The sequence below is a fragment of the Lactuca virosa genome, chromosome 2 (genome assembly GCF_052849685.1).
Source record: "Lactuca virosa cultivar CGN04683 chromosome 2, Lactuca_virosa_CGN04683_v6, whole genome shotgun sequence".
NCBI classification, from domain to species: Eukaryota; Viridiplantae; Streptophyta; class Magnoliopsida; order Asterales; family Asteraceae; genus Lactuca; species Lactuca virosa.
In genome coordinates, this window is record NC_136427.1 from 260,836,144 (window position 1) to 260,850,350 (window position 14,207).

At 42.7% G+C, this 14,207-nt stretch overlaps 1 protein-coding gene across 1 annotated transcript in view; it reads right to left on the minus strand.

The window, feature by feature from the left end:
- Positions 1 to 12,556: 12,556 nt before the first annotated feature.
- Positions 12,557 to 14,207, minus strand: part of LOC145160930 (uncharacterized) — a 42,746-nt gene continuing 41,095 nt past the window's right edge. The window contains exon 4 of the mRNA XM_079080312.1: positions 12,557 to 12,622. The gene's annotated coding sequence lies outside the window, so the exon portion shown is untranslated. The remainder of the gene's footprint in view (positions 12,623 to 14,207) is intronic.

The following is a 14,207-nucleotide window of genomic DNA, read 5'->3' on the forward strand; positions in this document are numbered from 1 at the left end:
ACGGCTTCATCTTGCCGTGAGACCTCTGGTGCTCTGCCTTGACCTTCCTGCAGGTCAGGCATTTCTCCACATACCAGGCTACGTCCCCCTTCATGCAGGGCCACCAGTAATCGGGTCGAAGATCTCTGTACATTATTGTTGCCCCTGGGTGGATGAAGAACCGAGACTTGTGGGCCTCATCCATCAACACCTGCCGTACTCCGCCCCAGTATGGTACCCAGACCCTCCCATGCAGGGTCAACAATCCTCGACTGTCGTAATCAAACGAAGCTACTCGGCCCACTATCCTCTCGCACTTTCGGCGCTCCTCCTTCAGGCCCTCAACCTGCGCCTCCCTAATCTTCTCCAGCAGTGGAGTGATCACTGTCATCCTCAGACAGATATCTCGGATCGGAGCCGCCACCGCCTTGCGGCTCAGGGCGTCGGCCACTACGTTGACCTTGCCCGGGTGATAAAGGATCTCACAGTCGTAATCCTTTACCACGTCTAACCATCGACGCTGCCTCATGTTCAGATTCGACTGATCCATGAGGTACCTCAAGCTCTTGTGGTCCGTGTAGATAGTACACCGGACTCCATAGAGGTAATGCCGCCAAATATTGAGGGCGAGCACCACCGCCCCCAGCTCCAAATCATGTGTCGGGTAGTTAGCCTCGTGAGGCTTCAACTGTCTCGAGACATAAGCTATCACATGCCCCCGTTGCATCAACATTGCTCCCATACCTGTGATCGAAGCGTCACAGTAGACTACAAAGTCATCTACTCCCTCTGGCAGGGTGCGAATCGGCGCCTCGTACAGTCGATGCCTGAGCGTCTCAAAGTCTGTCTGCTGCTCAGGACCCCAACGAAACACCATCGACTTCTTGGTCAGTCGGGTCAGTGGAACTGCTATCTTGGAGAAATCCTGGATGAATCTCCTGTAGTACCCTGCCAATCCCAGGAAGCTCCGAATCTCGGATGGATACATCGGGACCTCCCACTGCATCACGACCTCAATCTTGACCGGATCTACTAATATACCCTTCTGGTTGACAAGGTGCCCCAGAAACTGCACCTCGCGCAACCAGAACTCGCACTTGGAGAACTTTGCGAAAAGTCTCTCCCTCCTCAAGGTCTCAAGCACCTCCCTCAGGTGTTCCTCGTGCTGCTCCTCAGTCTTGGAATAAACCAAGATATCATCAATGAATACTATCACAGACCAATCCAGCATCGGTCTGCACACGCGGTTCATGAGATCCATGAACACGGCTAGAGCATTGGTGAGCCCAAATAGCATCACCATAAACTCATAGTGACCATAGCGGGTCCTAAAAGCGGTCTTCTGCACATCACCATCTCCGACCCGCATCTGGTGATATTCGGACCGTAGATCAATCTTGGAGAACCAAGATGCTCCCTAAAGCTGGTCGAACAAATCATCTATTCTCGGGAGTGGGTAACGGCTCTTCACCATCACCTTGTTCAGCTCCCGGTAGTCTATGCATATACGGTGCGACCCGTCCTTCTTCTTTACAAACAGGATCAGGGCTCCCCATGGCGAACTGCTAGACCTGATAAAACCCTTGTCTAGCATCTCCTGCAGCTGTGTAGACAACTCTTGCATCTCGGGAGGAGCCAACCGATATGGTGCCTTGGCTATCGGAGCCGCACCAGGGACCAGGTCAATCCGGAACTCAACCTGTCTCTCTGGAGGTATCCCAGGAAAATCCTCCGGGAATACGTCCGGTTACTCCCGCACTACTGGTACATCATCAACCGTCTCCTTACCCTTATCCCGGGTATCCATGACGTAAGCAACATATGATGGGTTTTAGGTACAACAAATAAACTAGAAAACAATTCCTAAGTTCACATGCAACCTACTTTGGATCTATGTTTTAACTATTGAACATACAACTTTGAATTGCAATACAAGAACCCTAGAGGAGAGAGGCTATTATCGAAAATAGTAAACTAGGGTTTAGGGTTTACATACCTTTCAATTGTTATAGCAAACAATTGATATTCCCTTGATCTTGATCTTGATCTTCTTGGAAGCTTTAGCACCACAAGTGTAATGCCTCTAATGGAGTCACACCCAAACTAGCAAGAAGGAAAGTAGAAGAGAGAGAGAGGAGAGGGAGTATGCAAAATCTCGGCCTTAGGGTTTCTTCAAAAGAAAGAGTGACCAAAAACATGAACCAGGAGGCTCCTTATATAGCTGATGGATCTAGGGTTTAAGGGAAACCCTAGTTATCCTTTGCTTAGGGCCTAAGCAAACCCAAGGGCCTTATCCAAGCCCCTATGGACGAAATTATTAGGGTTTCCCCTAAAGATTTCGTCCACCCTCTTCCAAGGGGGTTCTAGAGCCTTCCACTCAACTATTAGATAATTGCAAACTAGTCCCTGCACCTTATAATTAATTTTTTAACCCCAAAATCAATTCTGATTAATTTCTGGCTAACAATTAATTAAACATAATGATTTCTAATTAATATATTAATCCATTAACATATTAATAAATCATTTATATATATATTAATTTATTAATCTTATAAATTAATATCTCTCCTTTCATAATTTCCTTGTCCAGTTGCTAGGTTGAGGGCAACCCAAAAGGACTGTGCTGCTATCAATTCAAGTACATACCAATTATAGTTAGGAGCTTAGACACCTAATCCAACAGTCTCCCACTTGGATAAGTCTGTAACTATAATTGCTAGTATGCCTTCTAAATTTGACCAGCAAATTGTAGCTTCCAAAAAACTGCTGCCGAACTCTGACCCAGTCAGTTACGTGTCCTAAGATAAGTGATCATATAACCCTTCGTTCTGCTTGATATCCCCAGACAAAAACATGGAATGTAATCAATTTGTTTGTCCAGAATCTATGTTTCCCGATTCCTGATTTGTGATGATGTAGGACTTCTAATCGAACACATCAATTTAGTCCTGGCTGGGCCCAGCACATAAGTCAACACCAAATCATCGAGGGGCCCACATATATCGCTTTTCCTGTTAGGGCAAAAGGAACGAATAAACGTTGACTCATATGCTTGTATCTTTTACTCATCAAATTATGCATGACAATACGTTTTATAACACCAAGTTACTGATGCGTTTTCGTATCACCAATGCACAACCGACTTGTAAATTACAACTCATATATCTTCGTTTCAAGATTATAAGATATTATCATCTCAGTATTACTCGTGATGAATTCCATGAAGTAATACTCTGAGCGAGGGTTTATCCAATACTCAAATCTCAATTTCTGAGTACTCATGAACATTGCAGCAATTCTATTGCCATGTCTATCCTTAGACAATCTGCAATCCAATTCATGACAGTCTTAATTCACTACTTACTTCCAAGAGTACGAGCGACTGTGGAGTTTGAATAATCTCATTATTCAGGAAGTAAAACATGCAAAAATGAAACACAATAATAAACAATCGACAAAAGGTAGTAGCCAAACTTATAAATAATACTTTATTATTTAATCACCAAAAGTCAATTACATTTACTTTGTTACAAGTTTCAAAAACTAATCTAACTACTAAAACTAATATCATCTTTCAGTCCTATGCTCCGAGCATGCTGAATATGCTTAGCCCTACTCAGACCCTTTGTGAGGGGATCTGCTGGGTTATCTTCAGATGACACCCTCTTTACTATAAGATGGCCTTCTTCAACTCTATGTCTAATGAAATGGTACTTTCTGTCGATATGTCTGGTCTTACCATGATCTCTCGGTTCCTTTGTCAAGGCAACCGCTCCTTCATTATCGCAGAAGAGTTCCATAGGCTCCTGGATGGTTGGAACAACTCCGAGATCCCCGATGAAGTTCCTCAACCAAGCTGCTTCTTTCGACGCTTCACTTGCTGCAATGTACTCTGATTCACAAGTAGAATCAGCCACCGTATTTTGCTTGGAACTCTTCCAAGTAACTGCTCCTCCATTCAGTAAAAACACCCAGCCTGACTGAGAACGGAAGTTATCTCTATCCGTCTGAAAGCTGGCATCACTGTAACCATCTACTCTCAAAGTATCACTGCCACCAAGCACAAGGACCCAGTCCTTTGTCCTTCGCAAATACTTGAGTATATTCTTAACTGCTACCCAATGAGCTCTACCTGGGTTTCCCTGATAGCGACTGACCATGCTCAAAGCAAATGCCACATCAGGGCGAGTACATGTCATAGCGTACATGATCGATCCGACAGCGGAAGCATAAGGTACATGACTCATGTCATCTATTTCAACATCTGTACTCGGGCATTGAGTCTTACTCAATTTGGTATTTCTCTGGATAGGTAGCTCTCCCTTCTTGGAATTTTCCATACTAAACCTCTTTAGTACCTTATCCAAGTATGTGCTCTGACTAAGTCCAATTAGTCTCTTCTTTCTATCTCTCAATATTCTAATCCCAAGAATATAGGCAGCTTCTCCAAGGTCTTTCATTGCAAAACACTTTCCAAGCCAAGACTTAACCTCTTTCAAGGTTGGAACGTCGTTACCAATGAGTAATATGTCATCGACATATAACACCAGAAAAGTTACTATACTCCCACTAGCCTTGATATACACACAAAACTCATCTTCACTTCTAGAGAAACCAAACTCTTTGACTTTCTCATGGAAGCAAAGATTCCAACTGCGAGATGCTTGTTTCAATCCATAAATGGATTTCTCAAGCTTGCACACTCTATTGGGAAACTTTGCATCAACAAAACCCTCTGGCTGACTCATGTAAACATCTTCAGCCAACTTCCCATTAAGGAAAGCAGTTTTGACATCCATCTGCCAGATTTCATAATCATGAAAGGCAGCTATGGCGAGCAATATCCTAATAGATTTAATCTTAGCCACTGGCGAAAAAGTCTCATCATAGTCAACCCCTGGGGTTTGAGTAAAACCTTTTGCAACCAGTCGAGCCTTGAATGTATGCACATTCCCATCCATGTCTGTCTTCTTCTTGAAGATCCATTTGCACCCAACTGTCTTGTGACCTGGTGCACTATCAACCAAATTCCAAACTTGGTTGTCATACATGGACTTAATCTCGCTGTCCATTGCCTCTTTCCACTTGGAAGCCTCTGGGCCTGCCATTGCTTCCTTATAAGTGACTGGTTCATCTAAGTTTACCAGTGTTCTGTCACTTATGAATGTGTCACCATCTGAAGTAATATGAAAACCATACAACTCAGGTGGCACACTCACCCTAGTGGATCTTCTAAGAGGTAATGAGTTATCAATTGGTTCAACAGGAACTGTTTCCTCTGGTTGAGTGCTAGTGTCATCTAAGGTTCCTTCATTGGCTGACTCTTGAATTTCTTCAAGGTCAATAGTGCTCCCACTGTCCTCTTTGAATATGAGCTCTCTTTCAAGAAAGACTCCTCTTCGTGCTACAAAGACCACGTTCTCACTAGGCCTGTAGAACAAATATCCAAAAGACTGCTTTGGGTAACCAATGAAAGCACATTTCTCACTTCTAGCTGCTAGCTTGTCGTGAGTCTCTCGTCTTACGAAAGCTTCACAACCCCAGACTTTAATATGTGCTAACGAGGGAACTTTCCCTGTCCACATTTCGTGAGGTGTTTTGGCAACCTTCTTTGTAGGGACAAGATTGAGGATGTGGGCGGCTGTCTCTAAGGCATACCCCCAGAAGTGAATAGGAAGCGAAGCCCGACTCATCATAGAACGAACCATGTCTAACAAGGTTCGATTGCGCCTCTCAGCTACACCATTTAACTGTGGTGTCCTAGGAGGAGTCAATTGTGAGACTATCCCACATTCTTTCAGATAGTCGTTAAACTCGATACTAAGATACTCCCCGCCTCTATCGGATCTAAGTATCTTTATCTTTCTGCTCAATTGATTTTCGACTTCATGCTTAAACTCTTTGAACTTTTCAAAAGTTTCTGACTTATGCTTGATCAAGTAGATATATCCATATCTGCTATAATTGTCAGTGAAGGTCACATAGAATCGATTAGCATCTCTTGTAGTTGATCTGAAGGGTCCACACACATCCGTGTGTATGAGATCCAACAGACCTTCACCTCTTTCACAAGACCCTGTGAATGGTGATTTTGTCATCTTTCCCAAAAGACAAGACTCACACATATCATCTGACTTTAGGTCAAATGATTCCAACACTCCATCCTTTTGGAGTTGGGCTATGCGTTTCTTGTTAATGTGTCCAAGACGACAATGCCACAAGCATGCCTTGTCTACACTATTAGACAAGTCAATATTAAGTACACTATTTCCTAGGCTATCAACACAAGTCACTGTTTCATACACACCATTACAAGGCAAAGCTTCAAACATAAAAACACCATTCTTATAAACAGAAATTGAACCATTCAAATCATTAAAAGAATATGTAAAACCTTGTCTGAACAATGCATGAAATGAAATAATGTTTCTCGTCATCTCAGACGAATAGCAACAATTTATTAAATCTAATCTAACATCATTACTAAGCAGAAGCTGATAAACTCCGATCTTGGTTACTGGTGAAGACTTTCTGTTTCCCATGATCAGGTTTATCCTTCCTCGCTCTATCTCCTCACTTTCCTTTAGACCCTGCAAATCAGAACAGATATGAAAACCACATCCTGTATCAAGGACCCATGAACGAGAAGATAATGAGTTATTAGCAGAAATAGTGTAAATACCTGCCGAAGATGGCTTCACTTTGCCATCCTTGATATCTTGCAGATACTGTGGGCAAGATCTCTTCCAATGCCCCTTTTGGTTGCAGTAAAAGCAAACTGCCTCTTTTGGATCAGAAACATGGGGAGTGGAACCATTGGGCTTAGCCTTTGGGCCATTACTAGATGACCCAGCTTGAGCCTTGCTCTTCCAGTTTTGCTTGGGAGGACCTTTCCTCTTTTTCCCCTTTCCCTGTCCAATAGCCAAAACAGGGGCACTAGCAGGTGTGGAGGGTATACTTTTACCTTTCATCCCTGCCTCAGCTGTCTGCAACAAGTTGTGCAATTGGGCCAAGGTCTGCTCAGTATTGTTCAAATGGTAAGTTAGAATAAACTGACCATAACATTCAGGAAGTGAGTTCAAGACCATGTCAATGGCCAATTCCTCATCAAAGTGAATATTGAGCTTGACCAAACGCTCTATGTAGCGTTGCATTCTTTGCACATGTGACACAACTGACTCCCCATCTTTCATCTTGCAAGCCATGAGTGACTTGACTACTTCGAACTTTTCTTGACGAGCTCGCTTATGGTACTTTTCCATAAGGTCCTTGTTCATCTCGAAAGGCCAGTAGTCCTCATAGTACCTCTGCAGTTCTGGGGACATAGTTGCCACCATGATGCATGCCACTTTGGTAGCATCATCGTAATGTTTCTTGTAGGCAGCAAGATCTTCAGGAGTAGCTTCATTCTCATCAAGCTCTTTGAGCTCCTTTTCAAGAACATATTCTTTGTTCTCGAAACGAAGAGCCATCTTGATGTTGCGCATCCAATCGTTATAGTTTGAGCCATCCATAACGACTTTGGAGCATATATTGAGCAAAGAGAAGTTTTGGTTGGAGGAGGACGAAGCAGAAGTGTTTCCAGGAGTAGACATCTGAAAAGAAAGAAAGTTTTAGTTAGATTTCAAGATACCTTAATAGAATAACCCAAAGATATAATATCAAGGTTAGGATCCAACTATGAAGATTCACAACTTAGAAATGGGATGCCGAGATCCAAGTGCAAATTTCATAAAGGTAGGTGAATGACGATTCACCAATTCCACCATTAGACGAAACAAACGAAGTGAAATTCCTAATTCTTTTGAGATACATTGAAACTATTCAATGACATGTTTTATTCTCAGATTATGCTCTTCTATTTGTGACTGGGATGCCGAGGATCACAAACAAGATGTGAATAACCATGCAAATGTGCTTGGTAACCTCATTGTCTTTATCATTAACTATTGATGTGCTGGTAAACCACACACGCTCCATCAAAATGACAATTATGAGATACCCATTGCTACTCTTTATTAGTGCCTTTTAGTGTGCTGGTTAACCACACACGCTCCACTAACGACCAATAAAGCATAATGTGCAATTTCATGGATTAGCATACTTTTCACATTTTTCCTAAAGTAACTAGAGTTGGGATTTTGAAAATAATGTTCTAGTACTTTCTTTAATATCATTATACTTTTAATGAGAAGTAGTTGTCCTATCAAATCCGTTCTGCTAACGACCCTCCACTAATCAAGGAAGCGGTGGGTGAGAGTCGACACCCATTCAACTACCATTTTATAGGCAGTTTCCTTATACCCCCCTTATAGATTAGCTTCGTGAATGAGGCATACTAGCGATTTGACTGACCATATTCTTATACATATAATATTAAACCTTTAATTATAATATATATATAAGGTGTGTTTTAAAACTTTTTAAAACTTCAAGGGTTTATATAAATTTCGAAATTTAAGCTGTTAAATTCAAATTTAAATAAACCAATTCACTAGATTTAATATTTATCTATTAATTAACTATTAATCAAATTATTAAATCTTGTAAGGATTATCTAATTAAATTAATCAATTAATTTAATCCTAATCCTTATCCCTCTAATTTCGAAAAATAGGGTAAGGATAATTATCCAATTAATCTAATTAAGTAACAATTATCCAAAAAACAAGAAACCCTAGTTATCCTCTAGCATATTTCGAAATTTACAAGGGAGGAGGCTAGGGTTTTCAAAACCCTAACCCTAATTTCGATTAGGGTTCTTTGGAGGCTAGGGTTTTCGAAAAAACCCTTTGATCCAAAACCCTAGAAATCGAAAATTTGGCCTTTAGGGTTTAATAGCTATAAACCCTAATTTGCAATTCAACAATTGTAGCAATTCAATTTAAAACAACAATGGCTCTGATACCACTGATGGGTTTTAGGTACAACAAATAAACTAGAAAACAATTCCTAAGTTCACATGCAACCTACTTTGGATCTATGTTTTAACTATTGAACATACAACTTTGAATTGCAATACAAGAACCCTAGAGGAGAGAGGCTATTATCGAAAATAGTAAACTAGGGTTTAGGGTTTACATACCTTTCAATTGTTATAGCAAACAATTGATATTCCCTTGATCTTGATCTTGATCTTCTTGGAAGCTTTAGCACCACAAGTGTAATGCCTCTAATGGAGTCACACCCAAACTAGCAAGAAGGAAAGTAGAAGAGAGAGAGAGGAGAGGGAGTATGCAAAATCTCGGCCTTAGGGTTTCTTCAAAAGAAAGAGTGACCAAAAACATGAACCAGGAGGCTCCTTATATAGCTGATGGATCTAGGGTTTAAGGGAAACCCTAGTTATCCTTTGCTTAGGGCCTAAGCAAACCCAAGGGCCTTATCCAAGCCCCTATGGACGAAATTATTAGGGTTTCCCCTAAAGATTTCGTCCACCCTCTTCCAAGGGGGTTCTAGAGCCTTCCACTCAACTATTAGATAATTGCAAACTAGTCCCTGCACCTTATAATTAATTCTTTTAACCCCAAAATCAATTCTGATTAATTTCTGGCTAACAATTAATTAAACATAATGATTTCTAATTAATATATTAATCCATTAACATATTAATAAATCATTTATATATATATTAATTTATTAATCTTATAAATTAATATCTCTCCTTTCATAATTTCCTTGTCCAGTTGCTAGGTTGAGGGAAACCCAAAAGGACTGTGCTGCTATCAATTCAAGTACATACCAATTATAGTTATGAGCTTAGACACGTAATCCAACAACATATCCCGCACAACCCTGCTGAAAGTAACGTCTCGCTCTTGCTGCTGAACACAGAATCGGTCCGCGCTGTGGTCTCTCACCCTGAATCACTAACTCTCCCCCACTGGGAGTGCGAACTCTAACCAACTGCTGCTCACAATCTATAACCGCCCCATTGGGGCTCGACCAATCCATACCCACGATAACCCTATTCCCTCGTAGGGGAATAGGAACCAAGTCCACTGAAAACCGCTCATCAAATAACCAAAGTGTACATCCTCTATGAACTCTGGCGACCCTGACGGTCCTATCATCCGCTATCTCAACATCAAGTGGGCAATCCAGCTCCCCCGGAGCTCTGCTAAATCGCTTGCTAAGTGTAAGCGACACAAACGATCGACTAGCCCCCGAATCAAACAATACCATAGCTGAAATGCCGTTCACTAGGAACGACCCTATAAACAACACATAAATATTAGTAATAATCAAAAGTAATAAATAGAAGATGGGGAAAAATACATATCAGCAACCACATCAGGAGTCGCTCGTGCCTCCTCTGTTGTCAACTGGAAGGCTCTGCTCTTCGCCACTGGCGCCTCCGCACGACCCTGTCGGCCGTCTGTAATCCTCAGTGTGGTAGGAGCGGGTACCACCACCTGTCCTGCTGATGCTAAACTCGGACACTGGGACTTATTGTGTCCCCTATGATTGCAATGGAAGAAAATCATATCAGATGCTACTGTGGTGGTAGTGATAATAGTTGTACAATCCCTACTCATATGCCCAGTCCGACCGCACTTGAAGCAGCCGGAACTCCCCGCCTTGCACACCACATCGTGCAACCTGCCACACTTGCCACACCGACTGTGGCTCTGCTGTCCCCTAGACATGTGATCAGACACCTTGGGCTTCTTGCCCGAACCGGCTGCGCCAGACGCCACCTCTGGCTTCCTCTTCCTCTCCATCTCTAGATCAATCTCCCTCTCACGAGCCTTCGCAATCATGTCCTCCAACGTCTTGCAGCTGGAGCGGCTCACAAACTGGCGGATATCACTCCACAAAATCTCATGATATTGGGCCTTCTTCATCTCCTCTTCCGCCACATACTGCGGAACGAGAAGGGCCCTCTCCCTAAACTTGGCGGTAATCTCCGCCATAGTCTCTGTCGTCTGCTGGAGGTCCTGAAACTCCCTAGCAAGCTGTTGCACCTCAATGAGAGGTGCAAACTCGGCCCTGAACCTGGTCGTGAAATCACTCCAGGTCATCGCATCCAACATAGTGTTATCTCTAATGGCTCTCCCGACCTCCTCCCACCAATCTCGTGCCCTGTCCTTCAGAAGACAGGATGCTAATCTGACCTTGTCCCCCTCGGGACATCTGTTGGTACGGAACGCATTAGTGACATCTACCAACCATCTGGTACTCGCAATGGGGTCCCGAGCCCCATGGTAGTCGGGAGCTCCACAAGCTCTGAACTCCCTGAAAGTCAATGTGCGCGATACCATCATGGCTGTTATCTCAGTACGGAACGCGCTCAGCTTCTCATCCAGAAGCTCTAAGATACCCTCCTTGACCGATCCAAAAATCACAGGAGTCTGGTCTAGTATGCTGCGTGTAACCTCCGAGGAGATGAACTCCCTGGTCTGCTCATCTAACTGCTCGGCTCCAGAGCCTGAGCCCGATCCCTCTCCTACACCTGAGCTACCCACTGCTGGTCTAGAGCGTAAAACCACCATTCTGAAAACACATCATAACAAGCGTCAGAATACTAATATAACAGGAGGGATCACACATACTACAAGTTCCCTGGTCTTATCTCAGCCTTCCTTGATTCGAGTACGGATCCTCTGCTTTTAGTAGTACGGGCCCATACTACCTTCCACATCTATCCGTACTTTCCTCAAGAACTGCCTTGACTCCACCAAGTGCCTTCTACTGCTACTGCTCTCTGCTACTCTCATCCTAGGCTTGCCCTAGGGTAATCACTAACTCACTCTCCGCCATCAGCTGCATAAGAAGTCCCCGCTTTCTTCCCCTAACTAGCTCGCGAATACTATTACATATTATTCAGACTAGATAATTCTTCGAATGAGAGATCCTACCCTACAACGGTTGGACTAAAATAAGAGCTGCGGAATAGAGCTAGACCTAACCTTCTGAAACTATTTAATCTTCAAAATATGTAACGTAACATATTCATTTACTAGTTAGTAAAAGATAACTAAGACTCCTAAAAGCACAAAGCAATAAGCATTCGAGCATTGAGTACACATAACCAAACATATACTACTCTGGCTATCATATTGACAATTCTATACTAGCATGCAGTTCTCATAGAGCTGAAACACATATAACAGGCACATAAGGGATCCTTCCTAGATCCTTAGTCCTAATCTAGCATGTTGTTCTAATAAATCTGATAATCATAACATAGCATAATCTTGTATGGGTAATTTGGGAGTACTTGAGCTCGGCTGATTGCATGCACCACACCATTTTTCTCTTTTCAAAATTCTTTTCTATTTTCAAAATCCTTCTTGTAAAAATGATTTTTCTTTTGAAAATTTCTATACCAATTCCTTAGTTTGAGTTCAGACACACCCGAAAGTATCCCCGAATCCCTCAAACCAAGGCTCTGATACCAACTTGGAACATCCCAAAAATACAACCCAAAAATTTCGTTTTTAAAACATTATTAAAACCATCATTTCATTACCAAAGTATAAAATCATAAACTATGTGTTTCAAAATCCCATAATATCTATCACATATCAAATCTCATGTCAAATATCATATCAAAATATCAGAGTAAAACTCCCAGGCTGAAGACGGTGGTGTGTGCCATGCGATCATCCCGAGCCCTTCCCTTTGCTAGTGGAAGTACCTGAAACCAAAACTTTAAACTGTAAGCACAAAGCTTAGTGAGCTCCCCCAAACTACCACATACCATACAGTAACACATATAACACAAACTGGGCCTTGCCAACTGCATCGGGCCCCGCTCGGCATCGGACCGAAGTCCAGAATAACTTGGTCCCCGCCCACTGCATCGGGACCCGCCCGGTATCGGACCGAAGTCCAGAATAACTTGGGCCCCGCCCACTGCATCGGGCCCCGCCCGACATCGGACCGAAGTCCGGAATAAACTGAACATAACATAAGCCTGAACATATAACATAATCACATATACTGCATCGGTCTTGCCCGACATCGGACCGCAGTCCGGAACATATACACATAATATAAACATGCATGAATCACAAAGACATCAAGCATACATAACTACTTCTCGGGACCCCGCCCGGCATCGGACCGAAGCCTGGAACTACTATCATCTAAACGGGTCGGCATTGTGGCCGTAGACCCATTCCTACTGGAAGGAAACTCACCTCGCGTGACTGATTGCTGCAACTCTGGGTGAGGAATATCCAGTAACTGCCTCGGCGTCCCTCCGGCTATCAAAACACAATAATACATGGTCAATATCTGAAACTCCTTCCTAGGGTAAAATGACCATTTTATCCCTAATCAAAGTCAACTCTCTGGTCAAAGTCAAGTCAAGGTCAACCCCAGTCAACTCAACTCGTCGAGTCATCTTCCTACTCGACGAGTCTCTGAAATGTTCTAACTCGTGGTCCACTGAGTCAACTCGTCGAATCCTTCTTCTGACTCGTCGAGTTCTTTCTGTAATAATAATCGGGACATCTCGACTCTACTCGCCGAGTCCCTCCTTGGACTCGTCGAGTCCTTTAGCTCCCGATTTCTAATCTTGTCCAACTCACTGAGTCACCCCCCACTCCATGGTTTCAATCACAACCAGAAAAGGTTTGGGAAACTCGACCCGGCTCGCCGAGTCATAAGAACAACTCAGCGAGTTCCTTGCATGCTAAAACTATACAGTCGATTCTAAATGATTCCAATGCTTCTAACTCATAGAATTGGGCTCCTAAGGCTAACTTAACACGTAAATTTGCTAACTTTACGTGTATGTATGAAGATATAATACCAAAACACTCATTTCAAGCTAGAAATGGAGATCTAAGTCATTACATAGACTATGGTTGCATAAAGGTGGCAACTTTGAGCCTCTAGAGCTCAATAGAGCCCAGATCTGAAATCTCTACATACCCAAGAGTTCAAATCTCGGAATAGCCTTGGGAATGGCCCCAAAACTCACAACATTCAAGCTAGAGGAGAGATCTAATTGAATAATAGCCAAGGTGTAACGACCAGAAATTTCTAACCAAAATTTTCATTTTTAATACTCATAAATAATATGTCTCATCATTAATTCTCAAAATAAATCAACAAGTTTTCAAAACAAATATTCAAATCCCGGATCCACAAACATAGCTCCATAACAAGGGTGTGTGTGTGTACAATCACGCCGGTGCCTTCCCGCGATCCTCTGAGGTACCTGAAACACATAACACATAACACGGTAAGCACGAATGCTTAGTGAGTTCCCC